The sequence below is a fragment of the Rhinolophus ferrumequinum genome, chromosome 3 (assembly GCF_004115265.2).
Source record: "Rhinolophus ferrumequinum isolate MPI-CBG mRhiFer1 chromosome 3, mRhiFer1_v1.p, whole genome shotgun sequence".
NCBI lineage: Eukaryota > Metazoa > Chordata > Mammalia > Chiroptera > Rhinolophidae > Rhinolophus > Rhinolophus ferrumequinum.
In genome coordinates this window covers 26,857,444-26,878,442 of record NC_046286.1, presented here as the reverse complement: position 1 = coordinate 26,878,442, position 20,999 = coordinate 26,857,444, and the positions used below count along the sequence as shown (strand labels likewise).

Below are 20,999 nucleotides of genomic sequence, written 5' to 3'. Positions count from 1 at the left end.
TCTCCAGATCTGCCGTTGGCGATCTGGAGATTCAGGAATACTAATGAGATAGTCCCAGTCGAAGTTCCAAGACCCCCATACATGGTGGCAGAGAGGCAGTGCTGACAGTGGCTGCTTGTTTGTTTGTTGCTGCTGCTTTACCCCCCAAGGCATTCTTGCTCCTGGAGTCACATGACCCCCAATTGCCTGCTCTAAATTACTACATTTTAAAAACTAACTTTTGTTGTGCATTAAATACTATCCTTAAGTACTGATTTATCAAATTGCTTAAAAACGAAAATTCTTAGAGATCCCTTGATTAGTAACATAATTTTTCCTTCTTTATTCATACTCAGAGAAAAACTTTAATGACCAGAAAGTGACTGAATGTTCCATAAACTTTTAATATTGAGTTATGACAATCCGTATGAGAAATGGCAAATAGGTTTTGATCAATGGCTCAATCTCTGGCACTTTCTCAAAAGTTGTTTTCTGAGACCACATCTAGGCTTAGCAGGAAGGTTTGTATTGATTGATTAGTGATGCCTGAGATGCATGTAGGACAGGAGAATGATGGCATGTGGATGTGTGCCATATATTTTATTGACTGTTTTAAATGATTTACAGACAAATCTAAACTAGAGCTACTAGGAGACAGGAGGTTTTAGTTGATTATTATATTAGTCAGAGTTCTCCAGATAAACTGAGCCAATAGAATAGATATAGATGATGATGTAGATGTACAAGTTCTGACAATTAGATTTGCAAACTCATCCTAGAAACAGTGCTACATACCTCATCGCTGAAACACTACGGTCACCTTTGAAGTACTCCCCTTGGGAAGCTATGCACCAATGCCAGCGCCTTGTCCACCCTTCAGAGCAGTTTTGGAACTCTTTTTCTGGAATGGCCATCAGAGCTGTCGTCGTATTACCTTTGATGTCCTGAATGTCATCAAAATGTCTTCCTTTCAATATTTCCTTTATCTTCGGGTAAAGAAAGAAGTCATTGGGGACCAGATCAGGTCAGTAGTGAGGGTGTTCCAATACAGTTATTTGTTTGCTGGCTAAAAACTTCCTCACAGACAGTGCTGTGTGAGCGAGTGCATTGTCGTGATGAAAGTCGTTTTGGTCTAACTTTTTCATGCAGCCTTTTCAGCACTTCCAAATAGTAAATTTGGTTAACTTTCCAGTTGGTACAAATTTATAATAGATAATCCCTCTGATATCAAAAAAAGTTAGCAACATTATTGCAACAAGTTCACGAAGTTAATTGCCAGATCTCATAGATAGATAAATATATAGATATAGATATAAAGAGATTTATTGTGAGGGATTGTCTCACATGATTATGGAGGCTGAGAAGTTGCACAATCTGCCATCGAGTCCAAGCCAGAAGACCTGAGAAAGAGGGGAGCCAGTGGTGTTAGTCTGAGTCCCAAGGCCTGACAACCAGGAGTGCTGACATCCAAAGGCAGGTGTAAATGAATGTCACAGCTCAAGCAGTGAGCAAATTAGCCCATTCTCTGCCTTTGTGTTTCATTCATGCCCTCAGTAGAACTGGATAATGGCCACCCACATTGGTGAGGGTAATCTTATTTTTTTTTAAATAAAAATTTATTGGAGTGACAGTGGTCAACAAAACTATATAGGTGTCAACTGTGCAATTCTGTAATACATTATCTAAATATTGCATTACGTGTTCACCACCCAGAGTCAGTTCTCCTTCCATCACCATAGATTTGACCCCCTTATCCTTTTCTACCATCTCCTCTTCCCCCCTTATACTCTGGTAACCACTAAACTTGTCTGTGTCTATGAGTTTTGTTTTTCTTTTCTTTATTTGTTTGTCCTTTGTTGCTATCTTCTTTATTCAGTCTAGTAATTCAGATGTTAATTCAAATAATTCAAATGCTAATCTATTCTAGAAACACCCTTGCAGACACACCCAGAAATAATGTTTTATTAGCTACCTGTACGTCCATTAGCGCAGTCAAATTGACAAATAATATTAACCATTACAAATCTACCTCTTGTAAACTTGGCATACATCTCCTTAAACCATACTTTCTATCCAATAAAGACAATAATAAGATCATAATTCTGCCTAATATGATACAACTATCCTCCATACAACCAAATGCACTAATCTCTTCCCCCAAAACACTAGGTAAAGTACTTGAGTGATATTTACTCTCCTTCTGATATCCTGTAATTTAAATATTATGATATAAAATTAAAAGTACTTAATTTCTGATATAAAGTCAGTACATCTTGTGTTACATGGTAAAAGAATATTAGAGGAAAGAAAACAAAGATATGTGCTATATATATGTATATGTACACACAAACATATTCATAACAAAATGAGGAAATACTCAATGACAATTACAGTCCTCAGGTGTGTAACTGGACACACAATTGTAGTTGGTATTTATAACTATCTTCTTCTACTACCCATGCTGTATTCCTTAAGTCTTCAGCAAACACCTCAGCTGGTGTGGTTCTCTACCTGGTGCAGTAAACAAAATCGTCATTCCTTAAGAATATGGTCCATTAGTTGCCTCACTTGGATTAGGTTGTTAGCTTTCCCATTGGCCTTAATCACAAAACATGGTAATATGAGGAGATGCCCTACGAGATCTACCTCCTGTCTTCCAGGCATGCTCTCTCTTACTTCTATTGTAGAGTAGTAGATTAATTTCTCCTTGGTAGTAGATAATCGCTCCAGCCAACACCCTTCAACACTGAGTAACCAATACTGATTAACTCCCTTCTTTGCCTGTTGACTCAGAACCGTAGGAGCCTAAAGTGGCCAGGTTGCAGTCTTAACTTCCAGTTTAATAAAAACACTGTTGTATGTCCCGGTAGAAAGATTTCTCCCTTTGAAACTAAGACCCTAAGACCTCTAGCCAAGCAGAGCCTAAAGTCATCAAAACAGGAAGCGTCCCTTTTGCTAGTGGGTCACTAGGGTTAATAGTGAGTGATACTACTCCCATTTCTACTGCTTGGTTCCTGGACCTGCAAATCCTGGCTATTAGAGAAACAGCTCCACATATTGGACGCTGATTCAGAGCATATACAGCTTTCTGGAGAAACTTGTCCCAGGCCTATCAGGTATTGCCACCTAGCTGGCACTGTAAGTGAGTCTTCAAAAGGCCATTCCATCATTCAGTGAGGCCACGTGTTTCAGGATGATGGGCACCAATGCGAAGACCAATGAATCCCATGATCATGGGCCCACTGCTATACTTATTTGGCTGTGAAGTGAGTTCCTTCATCAAAAAACAACGATGTGTAGAATAAGGCATTCATTCTGTAATTCTATGGACGTTAGTTTTGTGAGAGCATTGCACACAGGGAGTGCAAATCTGTATCCAGAGTAAGTGTCTATTCCAGTAAGGGCAAAACTATTATCATTCCATGATAGTATTCCAATGTAATCAACCTGCTGCCAGGTAGTTAGCTGAACACCCTGGGGGAATGATGCCATACTGGGGGTTCAGTGTTGATTTCTGCAGGTGGCAGATTGGGCACTCAGAGGTGGTCATAGCCAGGTCAGCCTTGGTGAATGGAAGTCCAGGTGGCTGAGCCCATGCATAAGCTCCATCTCTGCCACTATGGCCACTTTGTTCATGAGTCCATTGAGTGACAACAGAGGAAGCTGAGGAAAGATGCTGACTAGAATTCACAGAATGGCTCATCCTATCCGTTTGGTTATGAAAATTTTCCTCTTCTGAGGTCACTCTTTGATAAGCATACACGTCACACAGATATCTTCACATTTTTGCCCATTCAGAGAGGTCTACCCACACATCTCTTCCACAGATTTCTTTGTCACAATTTTTCCAATCATTTTCCATGCAAGCCCTGACTGTCAGCTAAACCATTGGCTACAGCCCATAAAGTGGTATATAATTACATGCCTGGGCAATTCCCTTTCCAAGTAAAGTGCACAAGCAAGTGCATTGCCCAAATTTCTTCCCACCTAAAATATGTCCTTTCACCACTGTCCTTCAGGGGTGTCCCAGAGATGGACTGTAGAGCTGCAGTTGTCCATTTTCACATGGTGCCTGCATATTATGCAGAATCATCTGTAAACCAGGCCCAAGTCTTCTTTCTGTCAACTGATCTCCTATTATATGTGCAGAATGGGAGAGTGAAGGCAGTGCAGCAGGAGTGGGTCTCACATACCTTTGGTCCACTTCTTCATATAACTTACTTGTGCCTTCAGGTCCTGTTTGGCCCAATCACATATATGCCACTTCCATTTGGTGAAAGAGTGCTGCTGTTCAACTTTATGGCTTGGTAGGTCAAATAACATCTAGTTCATGATGGACAGCTCAGGTCGCATAGTTACTTGGTGACCCATGATCAAGTATTCAGTCTCTACTAGAGCCCCCTGGCAGGCCAAAAGCTGTTTCTCAAAAAGACAGTCATTATCTGAGGATGATGAGAGAGCCTTACTCCAAAATCTTAAAGGCCTACACTTTGAATCACCAATTGGAACTTATCAAAGGCTTCAGACAGCACCCCTAGCTGCCACTGCCACTTTGAGCACCACTACAGCTGCTGGGTCAGCTGGCCCATGTGGCAGAGCAGTTGGCACAGCAGCCTACATCTGTTGCAGAGCCTTTTGTTGTTCTGGGATCTATTCAAAACTAGCAGCTTTTCAACTTGTAAGTGGAACAGAGTAAGAGTTCCAAATGAGGGGTAATTTCCTCCAAGATCCAAAGACGCCAACTAAGCTGTGTACCTCTTTCTTAGTTGTAGGAGGGTTCAGATGGAACAACTTATCCTTCACCTTAGAAGGTTTATCTAGACATGCCCTACACTACCGGACCCCTAGAAATTTCACTGAGATAGTAGGCTCTTGAATGTATTTAGATTTATTTTCTACCCTTTGTCACACTATTGTCTTACCAATAAATCTAGAGTAGTATCTACTTCATGCTCATTAGGTCCGATCAGCATAATGTCATCATATCATCGACCAGTGTAATACTTTCTGGAAGGAAAGGTGATCAAGATCCCAATAAATTAAATTATGACGTAGGACTGGAGAGATAATATACTCCTGAGGTAGAACATTAAAGATGTATTGCTGGGCTTGTTAGCTGAAAGTAAACTGCTTCTGGTGGACGTATGAACAGGTAGGACAAAAAGGAATTTGCCAGATCAATAGCTGTATACTTGGTATCATGGGATGCGTTAATTTGCTCAAGCAATGAAATCATGTCTGGTACACTAGGCTGCAATTGGAGTCACCACCTGGATAAGTTTACAATAATCAGTTGTCATTCTCCAAGATCCATCTATCTTCTGCACAGGACAAATATGAGACTTGAATGGGGATGTGGTATAATCACCATCCCTGTGTATTTCAAGTCCTTGATGGTGGCACTAATCCCTAGGGATGCAGTGTTGCTTTTGGCTTTCTATTGTCCTAATGTTAAATGTCCTAAAGTTCTAATAACTTCCTCTTAGTTTTCCCCAGCATTTTCACCCTCATTCTAGAGGTCAGGAAACCAATAGGGATTCTGCCAATGGATAAGTATGTCCATTTCAATTATGTCCTTTGAAACTGGAGAAATAACTACAGGATGGATTTGGGCTGGAGATAAATCCTAGAAATGAGGTGCTGATGTAACAAATACCTAAAAAATGTGGCAGTGGCTTTGGAAGTAGGTAATGGGTAGAAGCTAGAAGAGTTCTGAGGTATACAGGCAAAAATCTACATTGCCATAAGTGGACCATTATGGGTGATTCTGATGACAGCATAGAAAGAAAACAGTAGAGCTGAACTGAGAAAGCCTCAGTCTTCACAGAGAACACCCAAGTAATCTCAATAGAATGTTGGTAGAAATAGGAACATTAAAGGACATTCTGATGAGGTCTCAGATGGAAATAAGGAACATATTAATGGAAACTGGAGGAAAGGTGATTTTTGTTACAATGTGGCAAAAAAACAAAAACAAAAAACAAAACAAAACTTGGCTGAATTGTGTTCATGTCCTAATGTTTTATGGAAAGTAGAACTTTCAAGCAATGAAATTGGCTTTTTAGCTGAACGTATTTCTAAGCAAAGTCTTGAAGGTGCAGCCTCATTCCTCATAACTGCTTATAGTGGGATTTGCGAAGAGATAAATCATTTGAAAACTGAATTGTTCATCAAAAAGGAAGCAGAACTTAAAGATTTGGAATATTCGTGATTTATCAGTATTGCAAATGATGAGAAGGTATGATTGTAAAAGGACACTAAGGATGTGGCCAAACAACTGATGAAAAGATTAGTTAGCCTTCTCAACAGAAGCCAGTAACTATTTTCATGACAATGGAAAAATGACTCTGAAGGCAATTCAGAAATCATCAGGGAGCCCCTCCCATCACAGGCCCAGGGTGCAACCTGAGTGGGAGAGCTGTTTCAAAGGAGGGCAGCTGGTGTCTTTGGGATCATGGAGCAAGGCCTGGCACTGCCTCCTATCACAGGTTCTGTTCTCTGTACTCCTCAGCTACTCCAGGTGTGCCTGCAGTGGCCCTGGGTGGTGCAGGCTGTGGTGGTCACCCCTCTAGATGGCAAAGATGCCACAGCTGCTAGTGCTCAGAACGTATGCGCTGTGGGGGTGAGGCTGCCCCTCAGACCCCAGACCAGTGGAGCCTGCCACTGGGGATTGGAGAGCTGTTGTCAAGGTGGGACTGCAGCCCCAGCTATTAATGTAGGCAGAAGAATAGGGCTGTGGGAAGAGCGTGGGAGAAGGGAAGGAAGAAGTGCAGGAAAACAAAAGAGAGAGAAGAAGAGATCATTCTTAAGAAAAGGTGCAGGTACCAAACCCGCCAGAACTAGATTTCAGTGGCGGTGAGCACACCCAGGATGCTATCTTATCACTCAAGGTGAACTTTAGCTAATTATAATGGATTCTAATATTATTAGTATTGCGGGCAGGGAAAATCTCCACCCTCTGTGTCACCAAGACAGTTCTGACAAGGGCCAGATGTGGACAAGAGAATCTCACCTCCCAATGGGAAGGAGTGGTCAGTGAGGAATCACCAAGGAACGCCTATAACACCACCCCCAAGTCTTGACTATTTTGCACCTTCATTTGTAGTGAAATAAATTCCCAAGCCCCACCCCTCTTCAGCACAGTTGCTCTTCTCTTTGCCTGCCTGCTCCCACTATTCCGGGGGTGTACTATCCTCTTAAAAAATAATAATAATAAATCCACTGATTGCTTGGCTTATTCAGTGTGTCCCTGAATTCTTTCCTGTGACGATACTAAGAACCCGTTTTTTAGCAACATAACTGGTCTGGAAGGCAGAGCATTGATCCAAAGAGGACTATTTCTAGGCCTTAAGATCTCATGGAGTTTGCCTTGTAGCTTGGATTTACTTGGAAACTGTTTTCTCCTTCTTCTTTCCTATTTCTCCCTTTTAGGAAGGGAATACCCATCCTATGTCTCTCTATTTTGTACATTGTATTTTGGAAGCACATAACACACTGGTTTCGTAGATATACAGCTGGAGAGAAATTTGCCTTAGGATGAATTGTACCTTGAGTCTCACTCATATCTGATATAGATGATATTAAATGAGACTTTAGACTTTAAAGTTGATGCTGGAATGAGTTGAGACTTTGTGGGCTACTGGGATGGAATGAATGTGTTTTGCATGTGAGAAGGACATGACTTTTGGGGGACCAAGTTCAGAATGCGACAGACTGAATGTTTGTGTCCCTCCCCTCTCCCAATTCATCATTAAAGCCTAATCCCCAGTATGATGGTATTTGGAATTGGGGCATTTGGGGGCTGATCAGGTCATAAGGGTGGAGCCCTCATGAATGGAATTAATGCCCGTATGAAAGAGACCCCCAGAGAGCTCCCTTGCCCCTTCTGCCATCTAAAGACACAGTGAAAAGATAGCAGTCTATGAACTAGGAAGTGGACTCTAACTAAACACTGAGTCTGCTGGCACCTTAATCTTGGACTTGTTAGCCTCTAGAACTGTGAGAAAAGAGTTGTCTTGTTTATAAGCCATCTTACAGGCCATCTTCTTATTAAAACAGCCTGAACAGACTGAGATAATTTTATTTATTAATTACTGTGCAGAAAACCAGAAAAAAATTTTGTTTCAATATAGGAAGCTGAAAACACTTTTAAAAGTTTTAACACCAAATTTCTGCCTTGGTAGTTCCTAAGCATAAAAATCTTAGCTGATAACTCAAGATTCTGTCATATATCTGAGTCATCATTTTTTTTGTATCAGTTTTTTTTAGAGATGAGACTCGTAATCTGAATAGGCTCTAGGACATCACCAGAAATGCTCTCTTTGTCATTTGTTGGATTGTTTACTGGATACCTGATAATTTACAGTATTTAAGTTTTTCTTATAAAAAACAAAAAAGAGAAATAAATACTATTAAATAATGCCTTAAGATCAGTTTAATACAGAAAGCACCAATGTCTATGGGAGATCAAGGTGTTTACTGTCATGATTCTTGTGTTTGTAGAGGAATTCTCTATAAGGAATTGAATGGTTTCAGGGGGAAAAAACACTTAGTGGCAATAAAACTTTTTTTGGGAAACTAAAATCTATAAAATCATTTATATGAAAGGTGGACAGCTTTACTACTTTACTAGAAAATATAGAGAGCTAAGATTCAGTGATACAAGAAACAATTTTAAACCAAGAAAGTTAAATCACATTCCACAATGATTACAGTATAGCTAATATAGTCCCCAGTGCAGCTTTCTCAATTATATTGGGGTCAAAAGTTCCAGGTTTTCAGTAGGCAGACCTGGTTTTGAACCTTTAGGCATATTACTTAGTTTTACTAATGCTTCATTTTTTTTTTTTTTTTTTGAGCAACATTTTCTTGAAGGCATGTGCGTAAGGAAACCTTTGGAAAATCAAATATCGTAGGTTGGTGGTGGTGGTGGGAGCTCTTCACCATTTGTCACATATCAGTCTTTTCTTTGTCTTGACAAAGATGAGCTTCATGTAGTGTCACCAGTGTTCCTAAAATATGATGCCTCAAGCAGTATGGAAAGAAAGAGATGCATGAAGTGTTTTGCAAATTTCTTATATCTTTTGCTGTCTTGGGAGACTAGGCATATTAGCAACTTTGTAATACTTACATTAGAGAATATATGAGATCCTTCTATCAGCCTCTTCTCATCCAAGGACAGTTGCAATTGAATGTCATTATTGTCAACCACTGAAGTTTCAAATAGGTCAGTGGCACATCTTTTCCTGACTCTGGGTTCAGTGACATCATGTGGTAGCGATGATGGAAGTATTTACAGTACAGAAATTAGCAAATGCTACAAATAATTCCTCCCTCTTTCCCCTGCTCCCACTAGAGATCAGGTTGGCAAACATTTAACAGCATGCCACACCAATGGATATATTTTAGGGGTTTCCAGCCAGAATCTTGAGTTTCTTTGGATTGTCCAAGTCGCCATAAATGTTAGAGAGAAATATATTACATTTACATATACTCCAAAAAGAAGCTTAATTAACCAATCTAAGGGTCATTAGAAGTCAAGAGCAAGCCTTAACTTTTATCTAGAAACTTATGTAGAATTAATCAGGGAAAATGAAATCATTTCACCAAATTTACAGCATCCTTGACATAATGATATATGAATTTCAGACATTAAATGCGCAGAATAGTATTATTTGTTATGTATTACCTAGCAATATTTTTTATGTACAATTGTTCATCATTGTTTGCATGTGTTTAATCTCTATGTAGTTTATCATCTTATAGAACAGACAAATAGTTAAAAATGTTTATAGACATTATATTCAGACACTGTCATTAGTGATTGCACTTATAAAATCACTCTGAGTTTTTTCTTTTTTGTGAGAGTACGTGCATTTGTACCTGTGACACAAGGCTTGGCTGTGAAGGAGCATACAGTATGTTCCTTTAGTTACGTGTGTTTCCAGCTCCACTTACACAAGGTAACTAGTGTTTACAGGCACACTGACACAAGGTGTGACCTCTTCCCCTCTCCCCCAGCTGAAAAGCACTGTGTAAATGGATGCCATTTGTCCCATAGAAAATGCATCATCTTTGTTAGAGCAGATTACAGTTCAGCGGAAATTGGTTTAAGCATCATTATACCCAGCAAGATAATACGCATTCATCGGATCTCTTAGTTTTCAAGCCAGTGATTCATCTACAGTTTACAAGGTGACTGTATGACCCACTGTAGTGAAAATAAACAGTCAACTTATTGTTTTAGCAATTTTTAACCTTTTCATTTTTTATAGTGTTGATAAGTTACAGGTAAGATTTTGTAATATAATTTGAATTTACTTTTAAATGATCTAGATATATCCATCTAGTCTAATGAACAATTTATGTTCTCTGTAAAATTAAACAAACCAATCTGAACAAATTATTTTGGTGAAATACCCCTCTAATTCTACTCTGCCCTTAACACAATTTGTGCCTAAAGAGGTGCATAATTCTTTGCCAATAATATTTATTTCCTCTTAGAGTTTTTAAAAAACAAAATAATGGAAAACAGGGAATATTTGTAAATGATTAATTTATTAAAATACATATATTCTTGAGGGAATAATTACAAATTAGACGAGTTTGAGGGAGAGAGTGAGGTCTGAGGGTAATAAGTATGGAAACAGTGGGGGAAAACACAGTTTTTTTTTGCCTGATCATTCATTTTGCCTACCTATATGGTTCAAATTCACAGAAAAACAAACAGCTCAAATCTCTAACTTTTTTACATGCTTATCTCAAAACTGAGTTGTAGGAAAAGATAAGAAGTGACTTTGACCAAACCGCTTTTGACCTGCTTAATGAGTGGTATTTATTACCTTTTCTGTAAAGTAACCATCAATTGATACTCACTCAAGGTCACAAGTTGCTAAAGTGGCATCTCTTTGGATCTCCTTTACTGAACGTGGCAATTTTACTTATGATTTCATAAGTATTAACTTATAACAATTTTTGCATATTTGAAACTTTTTTTAAAGAAATTAAATACGTCACTCGTGATTTTCTGGATGTTCATATTAGTCATATACAATTCAGCTGAAACTGATGAAGTTTTCAAATGAGTAGAAGAATTCTACTGGTACAAAATTAATCCTAAATTATTGTATCTACATCTTCATAGTCTGACTGATCAGTACAGAGCATACAGCTATGATCTTTCTTGAGATGCATGGCTAATTCAGCATGAAAGAGAAAGATTTTTCTTCTATTCCACAGTCTTTGAAAATGCAACCATACCACAAGACATTAATTAGAACAACAAAAAAGATCAATGAATTTATTTCAATATTACAAATTCCAATACCGTTTATCCTTCAGTAGCCTTACCAACATAGTATTCAACTACAAAAAATATTGAGGGTATTCTTGGAGGACAATCAACTGATAGAAAATCACTTCCGTGTATGGAATAATCCAAACCATCAACGAGGATTGTGAAAGAGATGTAGGGGTTCATTATGGAAGAGTTAATCTTCTTGATGCAAATCTAAGAAAACACAGACGTATATATTTCATTAGAAGCAGCTTCCAGCAGTAGGATTTGAAGATTCAATATATGGATTGGTTGCGAGGAAAGTTTATTCTTTATATCTGTTAAATTGCTTTCTTTTACACTTCACATCTTTTCTATTTATTTAAATATCCTTAGATTCAATTCCTGCTTCTCCACATATCATTTTAAACATTTGGGCTGATCTATATGTGTGGGCCTTAGTTTCCCAACAGAAAGTTACCATATTTCTTCATTTTTAGGATTGCAGTCTCTTTGAGAGGTGGAAAACTTACTTTGGGAACAGTAGTGCAGTCTTACTCTACAGTGCATGTCTATGGAATATATGGGTCAAATATCTATCAATGCATTATAAATGTTCATTGAAATAGTAATAGTAATGCAAACACTTAATGAACACTTACACCGGTATGCCAGACAATGCACTTTACAGTCCTCTGAAGTAGGGCATGTTACTGTTATTCATTTTGCAGATGAGGGAGCTGAAACAAAGAGAGTTTACATAATATGCTCAAGATGACACAGCTATTAAATAACAGAACCAGGATTAAAATTTGAATATTATATCTCCCATCTCTGTATCTTAACCTCTTGCAGGTTAAGAGATTAACCTGCAATACATAGATGGAAAGAATGTTCTCAAACTTAAATTCTCTTCAAAATTATGGGACTTCCTATTTCTGTTAATAACCTCCCTACTTCATTAATCGCTGAAGTTTAATACCGTGACATCATCTTTGATTCTTTACCATTCATGTCTATATCTAACTAGTTGCCAATTTCTACAATTCTCTTTCTGCAATGTCTCTTAAATCTGCCTCTAGCCTTCATTCTCATTGCTATACTATTTTGTAGGAACTTTAATATCCTCAGTATGGATTATAAATACGCAATCTCAGTTTCCTTTCATTCTCATCCATTTTGTATAATGTATTGAATCTAGCTGTTCCCTGCTACAGCTAAGCTGACCTATTGACCGTTCCCCAAATACAACTTGCATGTTCCCACTAATGTATTTTCAGAGGTTTTTCTCTACTTGTCAACATCTTACACACTCTAAAAGGCAAATCTCAAAGGGTCACCTTCTTCATGAAGCCTTTTCTGCACCCTCAAACCAGATGTGGGAACAACGATAATTTCAGAAATTAATATCCAACACTATTTACTCATGTTTGGTTGCAGGAGTGCATTTAGATTTGGGAGGTATTGTTGCAACATCTTTGAAAAATACAATATGAAAAATAAAAGGTGTTCTTGATATACCTTTCATATTTAGATCATCATCTACATGAAATTAATTATTATAAATGGTATGAGGTACAGTCGTTATCCAATTGATCTATTACCTTTCTATTGTAAGAAATATCCGCTCTTTATTGTATCTGCAGTGACCATTTTTTTATTTATTTATAGATTTGATTTTCATAAATGTGTAGATTGGCTTCTAGATATGCTATTCTATTCCATTATCCTATTTTTCTTCTCACGCTCCTGTGGAATTCCGTCTCAGTTACTATTTTTTATAATGTCTTGCTCTCTGGTAGTGTAAGTGTTTTCCTTTTTCAACATTGTTTTGATTATTCTTGCCATTTGCATTTCCATACATACTATAAGATAAGCTTATTAAATTCCACAAGAAGAAAATCTCTTAAATTTTAATTGGGACTACACTAAATTTATAGATTAATTGGGAAAGAATTGAAATAATTACAAAACGGTATTGACAACCTGATTCTATGATGCACGTGGGATGCAAAGGAACAAGAATAATCAAGACAATGTTGACAATGAAGAACTTACACTGTTAGAGAGTGGTTTGAAGATCTCATTCTATTTCCATCTAGAAAGCAGCTTTAGTTTTATTGTTGCTCCTTTAATGGCAATCTTTATTATATTCTATCCTCCAGGTACTTGTAAGAGTTTTTGTTTTTGATTTTTAACAGTTATAATATTTTGTGATGAAATGTTATATATATTTATATATGTGTAATACACACACATACACACACACACACATTTTTATATATCCTTCTTGAGGTTCCGAAGTCTTCCTGAATCTGTCATTTGAAACCAGTTTTGTAAACCTCTTAGCTAGGATCTTCCAAGTATTATTTGTGCTCCATTATCTTTCTCCTTGCCTCTGGCCACTCTATTTATATATTCTTTAGATTTCATTTCTATCTTATCTATGTCCCTTATTATCTTTTTTGTATTTCTTTGTTTTTCTTTTCTTCATTTTTTTAAATTTACTCGAGATATTTTCTTTCCCAATATATCTTTCAGTTCTCTAGTTTTCTCTTTAATTATGAAACCCATCCATTGACATCTTAAAATAGATTATTGTTTTTTTTTTTTTTTTTTTTTGGTTTCAGGTATCTTAGAAGAAACAACTAAATAAAAATTGACAGCCTATTGCTAGGAGTTTTAATATAACAATTTAGTTTGAAAAGTAATTAAAATATTTATATGAAGTGTATGAAAAACACAAACCTAAAGAAAAAATGTTATTTTACTTCCAAAGGATCACTGTAAATTTGGTTTTCATAGAACTCCCCTTTATGCTAATTTATTTATGTTACTATATCTTACATACCATTTCAGAGAAAAAATGAATATCATCATGATTCTCTAGTTTAAATTCAGTTAAGAGCATATATTATGGGGGTAAACTGTCAAAATTATTATTACATTAATGTTTTATGAAAACTTGATATTGGGACCTTATAGGATAAGCAGGAATTTTTGTGTTTTTAAAACTTACATGTTTTAATATATGCTTTTTAAGATCTTAATTTTTATAAAGTTTTAGGTTCACGACAAAATCTTTTTAAGTTATAGCTTCACAGCAAAATTAAGAAAAAGGCATAGAGATTACTCCCTATCCCCATACACAAAGTTTCCCTCATTATCAGCATTCCCTACCAGAGAGAGACATTTGTTACAATTGTTGACACATTATAATCACTGAAAGTGCACAGTTTACATTAGGGTTCACTCTTGGTGTTATACATCCTATGGGTTTAGACAAACGTATAATGATGTGTATCAATCATGATAGTACCATACAGAGTATTTTCACTGCCCTAAAAATCCTCTGTGCTCTGATAATTCATCCCTTGCCTACCCCAACTCCCAGCGACAACTAATCTTTTTATTTTTTCATAGTTTTGCTCTTTCCAAATCGCTGTATAGTTGGAATTTTACAGTATGTAGCCTTTTGGAATTAGCTTCTTTCACTTAATAATATGCATTCCTCCATGCCTTTTTATGGCACGATAGCTATTTTTTTTTAAGTGCTGAATAATATTCCCCCCCCCTTTTAAGTGCTGAATAATAATACTTTTAGTAAATAAACCACAGTTTATTTATCCATTTACTTAGTGAAGGATATCTTGGCTGCTTCCAAGTTCTGGACATTATGAATAAAGCTGTTATAAATATCTGCATGCAGGTTTTTGTGTGAACAAAGTTTTCAGCTCCTTTGGGTGAACACCAAGGTGCATGATTGCTGGCTATGGTAAAAGTACATTCCGTTTTGTAAGACACCACCACATTATCTTCTAAAGTGGTTGCACTGTTTTGCATTCCAACTAGCAATGAATGAGAGTTTTTGTTTCTTGACATTCTTGCCAGCATTAGATGTTGTCAGTGTTTTGGATTTTGGCCATTCAAATAGAAGTGTAGTACGATTTTATTGTGGTTTTAATTTCCGTTTCCCTGATGAACTATGTATGATATGGTTGGCATTTAGAAAGCTAGTTAAGGGGCAGCATTGTATCCATGGAAGCATTTTGAATATGTGCTGTACAAATGTCTCATATATTAAACTTATCACCTTTTAATATTTCATGATGAAGTTGATGAGGGTGTGACACATTGGGAAGATACTGAGAAAAATGAAAAGAACAGTTTTCTATGCTTAGAAAGGGAGGTGAATTTGGGTGTAGGATGTAATATTTGGCATAAATAATTAGAGAGCGTCAGAAAGATGGTAGATACTTTGTGGTAAAAAATACAAATAAAGAAAAATGACCAAAAAAAACCCCCATAATGGGTTGCTAAAAATAAATTTTAAGTTAACATTTTTTTCTGTTTTGACTACTTATGGAATTATTCAAAAATATATAATATGCCATGAAAAACTAAAAATAAAAGACTCAAGGAAAAATGTTAAGATAACATTTATTGAGCATTTTCTATGTGCCAAGCAGTATGGCAAATATTTTATGTTGTTTTGTTTGAGTCATTCAACATGAGTGTGAGTTAGATCTTTTATTATTTCCATTTTATAAATAAAGATTCTGAGGTTGCAAGAATGAATTTCGTAAGATCTCAGAGTTGGTTAGTGGCAGGTTTTGGGCTTTAACTCCAAAGTGTGGGCTTATCACCACCTCATAGTAGTACTGCAGGTGAATAATAATATTCTCATAGATGGTGAGATGATAATTCTAGGTTTTGTAAGTGACGACTCTAAAGTTAATAGAATTCTTCTGGTTTTATGGCATACCTTGCTAAAAGGTTCTAGTTTCATTCTAAATTAATTTTTAAAACTTTATCATAGCTTATTTCATGAATGGATGCTCCAGTATTTCATCTACAAGGCTAATATCCCTACTTGTCTGAATTAAATTTGTATTTCACACTAAAGTCCTTCTAATGTTTTGATGTAAATTTATTATCACTATCAATGTCTTAGGAGGCTGGACTTACTACAGTTTGGCTTTGCCAAGAAATAATCAAATAAGCAACAAACAAAAACAAAACAAGAAATGTTTCCCTCTCAAATAAAACTTATTTTTCAAAACAATAGATGCTAAACCAGATTTTTCTACATCTTGAAAAACTTTCAGTAAATCGGTAGCTATGAGGTCCTTAAAAGATGTTATAAAATATCCTCTGAAATTTTCTATTTAGAAAATGTCTGGAAACCAAAGCTTTAATTATTATCAATCACTATAATGTTTAAGCACAGTAGCTTTTACTTTGAGAAAACAATTGCAGTTTGGCAATAAGAATGTATTAAGCCAAACAACAGGCCTTCCAGGCTTTATTCTCTGAAACTTTTACTAAAAATTATAATTGCTTTATTTTTTTAAACTCTTCTTTAGCAAAACAAAGAAACAAACAGAAAAACCCAAAGCCCTAATAATATAAGAATATAAAAACTCTGGTATATAATAAATGAGTAGATTTCTTTGTGAGGATTAAAATGTTTATTTGAACATAAAAACGATAGTGTTTTGCTGATAACTGTCTAAAACATTGTTGACAAGTTTGAGTTTTTATTCAACTCTGTGTTATACTGTTATGCATATCAGATTATAAGAAAATCGTGTTGTGAAAATACATTTTTAAATCATGTAATTTTTCTTTACCAAATGATAAGTAAATACCTTATGTAGTCAAACTATCTCTTTGCACACAACAAGATCAATAGGAAGTCTTAAATTTCAATGAATATAAGAATAAGTCAGGGAATTAATTAAAAATAAAAAAACCCCAATCCTACCCTAGTATTCTGATTCAGTACAGTTGAATGGGTCTCAGAAACTACATCCTAACAAATACCGTACTTCAGTATGTCTTATGCAGGAATTCTGGAGATCATTGTTGGCCATACACTGATCAAAAGATTTTGATAAAGCTTTTAGACTTAATACTTTTAGTATTGGGGAATGACCAACCAGGAAATTTATTACTTAAATTTAAAGATTTGTGTTTACTATTGTAACCTGTTTTGCTGTTACAATCCCAGCCCTTATTTCTGACCCTGGTAATCATGAACAAGCGTGAGAACAACTAGAAACTGAAATAAAAACAAAATCCTAGTTTGAACACATTTGAGTACTACCCAGACCGTAGGACTTGAGGAGTTAAGATCTGAGTAGATGAGAAGAACAAAAAGATGAGACATATTTGACATTGATTTTCCTCTCTCATCAGTAGGATACTGAGCAGAATATTCAACAATATTATAGATCATGATGGGAGTGTGGAAACTGGAGTTCCAGGTCCTATAAGGAGGAAGAGCTTTGGTGAACACTGATATATGTACGCTTATATATTTATCTCACAATTTTAACATGATTAATGTAGAACCTGTGGAGCCAGAACAAATTGGATTTAAGTCATGAGTGTTTTGAGGTCAGCTGTGTAGTATTCTTTATCAGAACCAGTTTTCCATTTGTTCATTCATTCATTCATTCAGGAAATATGTAATGTGTGTCTACTCTATTCCCATTTTCCAGGAATTATAGAATATGGTGAGTAGGCACAAGTTTGCAGATGAGCTTCATTTTTTGGCTAGTTGACAATATTTGACCTCCTAAACGTCAAGAACTAGGGCTTGCTCATATAATATCATCAGGGCTTGACCCAGTTCTTGCATGTAGTAGGTAAACGACAACATTATTGAATTGATTATTGGTTTGGAATTCGTTATAATCAACAGTCAAAAACAAGGGTTTTTGACTTAAACTACATGAACGTTTATCAACAGTTAAATTTCAGAAGGTTGTGTTAAATGTTTGAAATGTCAACATTTATATGTGTTTATAAGGTTTTTTAATGTATTTGTATTCTGGAGGTATATTTTATTATTTATGCATTCTAAAACTCTAGCAGCCCTGGAGAAGTAGTCTGAAACAATTATGTAGTTACTAAATAAAACATATTCAAAGCATTGACAAAGTTGCATAAATAATAGTGTGATTACATGCCTTTGATGAATAAGATTTGTTTACAACGTGCCATACATCTGAATAAAACTGAATAAAGATTTAAAAAATAACAGTTATACTTTTCTACGTATCTAGATACAAGATATTTTGAAAACAAAACACCTGGAACTCTGAAAACTTTTATCATATTTTAGCATCATGTTACTTGAGCAATAAATAAAAAGAGACCACACTGTGTTTACCCAATTTTTGATAAGTGATGGATGAGCAGTAGGACATACTGACTGGTTATTACCTAGAAAATCAGGTCTATTTCAAATGCATGAGAAATAATGTTTTAGCTACAAAATGGTCATTTTGAAATGTATCTCACACAGCAGTTCACTTAGTTCTTTATGGGGTTTGGTAATTCCTCCTTGTTGGACTACCACAGAGCATTAATAAAAATGACTAAGATCCTTTCTTGATTTTAATAACTAATAAATTCTCTTCTATATCCTATTATATGGCCTATGACCAGCTCCTGCCAAACACTTGTGAAGATATTTGAAATTTAAGATGTTTAATGAACCTATTTACTCTTCATTAGCTTTTTCTTTTGGCCAGGATTTGTACAATCATCTTTGGATTCTTTCAGCACAATTCTGGTTTTCTATAATCATTTTCTAAATAAACGTGGAAGCACAAAAGACAACTGTATCAAACATAATTATTGAAGAAATAAATTGAGTTTATAACTTTTAATTGACAAGGTCTTTCTACTCACCAAGTTAGAGGATTTCTACTTTTTTAAACAAAACTTCAAAACACATTTTTACGTTTGTGTCCTCTGAATAGCTGGGAATCACATTCAGTAGGCTACCTCCCTTACGTAGTGATTGGTTCTGTTTAGAGTGAGCACCCCTAAAACTACAAAAAATGCCGTACAGTACATTCCACTTTCATTGAAGCCCTTCTTTTCCCTGCATCTGTAAGATTTTGAATTTTATAGCCATCTGTACACATTGAAGACTTCTGACTTCTCACTCTTTGGAAACATAGCCTAGAATTTACATTAAGGTGGGACTGACCCTGTGAGCACTTAAAACTTAGCCCTAGAATAACTTTTATAAATCCCTGAGTTAGACACTTTAGGCCCCTAATCTGCTTTAGTGTCTCTAATTTAATTATTGTGTAATAGTTATTTATTTATTTTTTTGAGCCATGCCAGTTTCTGTACTGGGTTCTGTACATATTTTAACATAAAAGCCTCAAAAATCCCTGTAAAGTAGTTTTTCCCAATTAGAATGTGAGAAAACTGAGGCTTAGACAAATTAAATAACTTGCTCAAGGTCAAACCATTTATCAGCAAGCTGGCATTGAACCTAAAGCCACAGTCCTTACTCCTTTGTCTTCCCAACACTTAGAACACTACCTAGTTTCCCAGCAGCTCCGAAGCAGAGAAGTAGATGGAGTACTGGAAGGCTGTCTGATGCTAGCACAAAAGTAGGAAGAATAGTGCTGGATGCCTGTATCTCTAAAATGCCTGGCTCTTCGCGGGAGGCCCTATTAAGTCGTAGCAGGAAGTATAAATCATTTCTTAGACTCAAATGACATCCCTTTATGACTCAGGGGCAATGCCCAGAAGACAGCAGGTTTGTGTCCCCAGTTCCCTCCTGTGTTGGAGGAATTATTCTGTGACAAGTGTCATAGCTCAAGGCTGTATATCTCCAACTTATGATTGTACAAATCCTCTTTAAAGGAAAAATTTTCTCATTGACCCAGAATGCTGAATGGAATTCTTTTAATTATAGTATAACTTAAAAGTTTACCAACTTAACAGTAGGTATAAAAATTCTTCATGTTTATAGTTCTTACACACCTATGAAACAAAAATATTTACAAAGGTACACCAACAATATAGCGAAATAAATAAAACCCCTTCAAACTAACAGTATTCATATTTTGAAAGGTTTTATTGAAGTACAACAGAAAAGTACATGAAACAACTGTAAAGTCACCTGAATGTTATATAGATTATTTATATTTATAGTCACATAAGTAATGACTTTATGAGTCAAGATGTAAAATATTTATAACACCCCAAACGACTCCCTCACATTCTTTTAGTCCATGCTGTCCACCGTCCACTCCCTTAACACAGGTGTAAGCACTATTTTGAAGCTAGTTTTGCTTCTTCCTGAAATTCATATAAATGGAATAACACAGAGTGCATGCTTTTATGTCTCCCTTCTTTCCCTTAGTATATCGTCCTTGAGACTCCAAAACAGCATTATCTTAATATAATAAACAATGTTTTTTGTTAAGATGCAATTGTTTCTGGAAAGATGAGCACAAACATGGATGACCAAGGCAACAACTACTGTGTTTGGCATTCCCAGACTAACATGTGCCATGTGATTTTTCAGTTCTTCCACTGTTTCTGTCTAGTTTTCTTTTTTAAGATTACAACCATCACAGAAGTACAAAATTAAAAACTTTTACAGGTCATTGGTGTAACTCTGAAACCTGTGGACCTGGATTTGGTATACCCTGAAGGAGAAGGAGGGATTATCTAAGACCTAATCACGTAAGCAAGGCTTGACAAGATATCTGAGTAAAAGCCAGGCCAGGTGGGCTTTCATTGGGAAATTTTGAGAAGAAGAGAAGCAAAACATCTCTTTACCACTTCTCTGGGGGCTGGTGCTGATTCTAGAAGACGTTTGTTTTTTAGCTAATCGGTTGTTTCCTTTTCTCCTTACTTGGACAAAATTTGAACTTATCCCATTAATGCCAACAACACTTGCAGGTTCCTTAGAAACTGCATC

The 20,999-nt window shown here is 36.1% G+C and overlaps 1 pseudogene; it reads right to left on the bottom strand.

Moving 5' to 3' along the window:
- Positions 1–2,869: 2,869 nt before the first annotated feature.
- Positions 2,870–20,999, bottom strand: part of LOC117020633 (uncharacterized) — a 40,793-nt pseudogene continuing 22,663 nt past the window's right edge.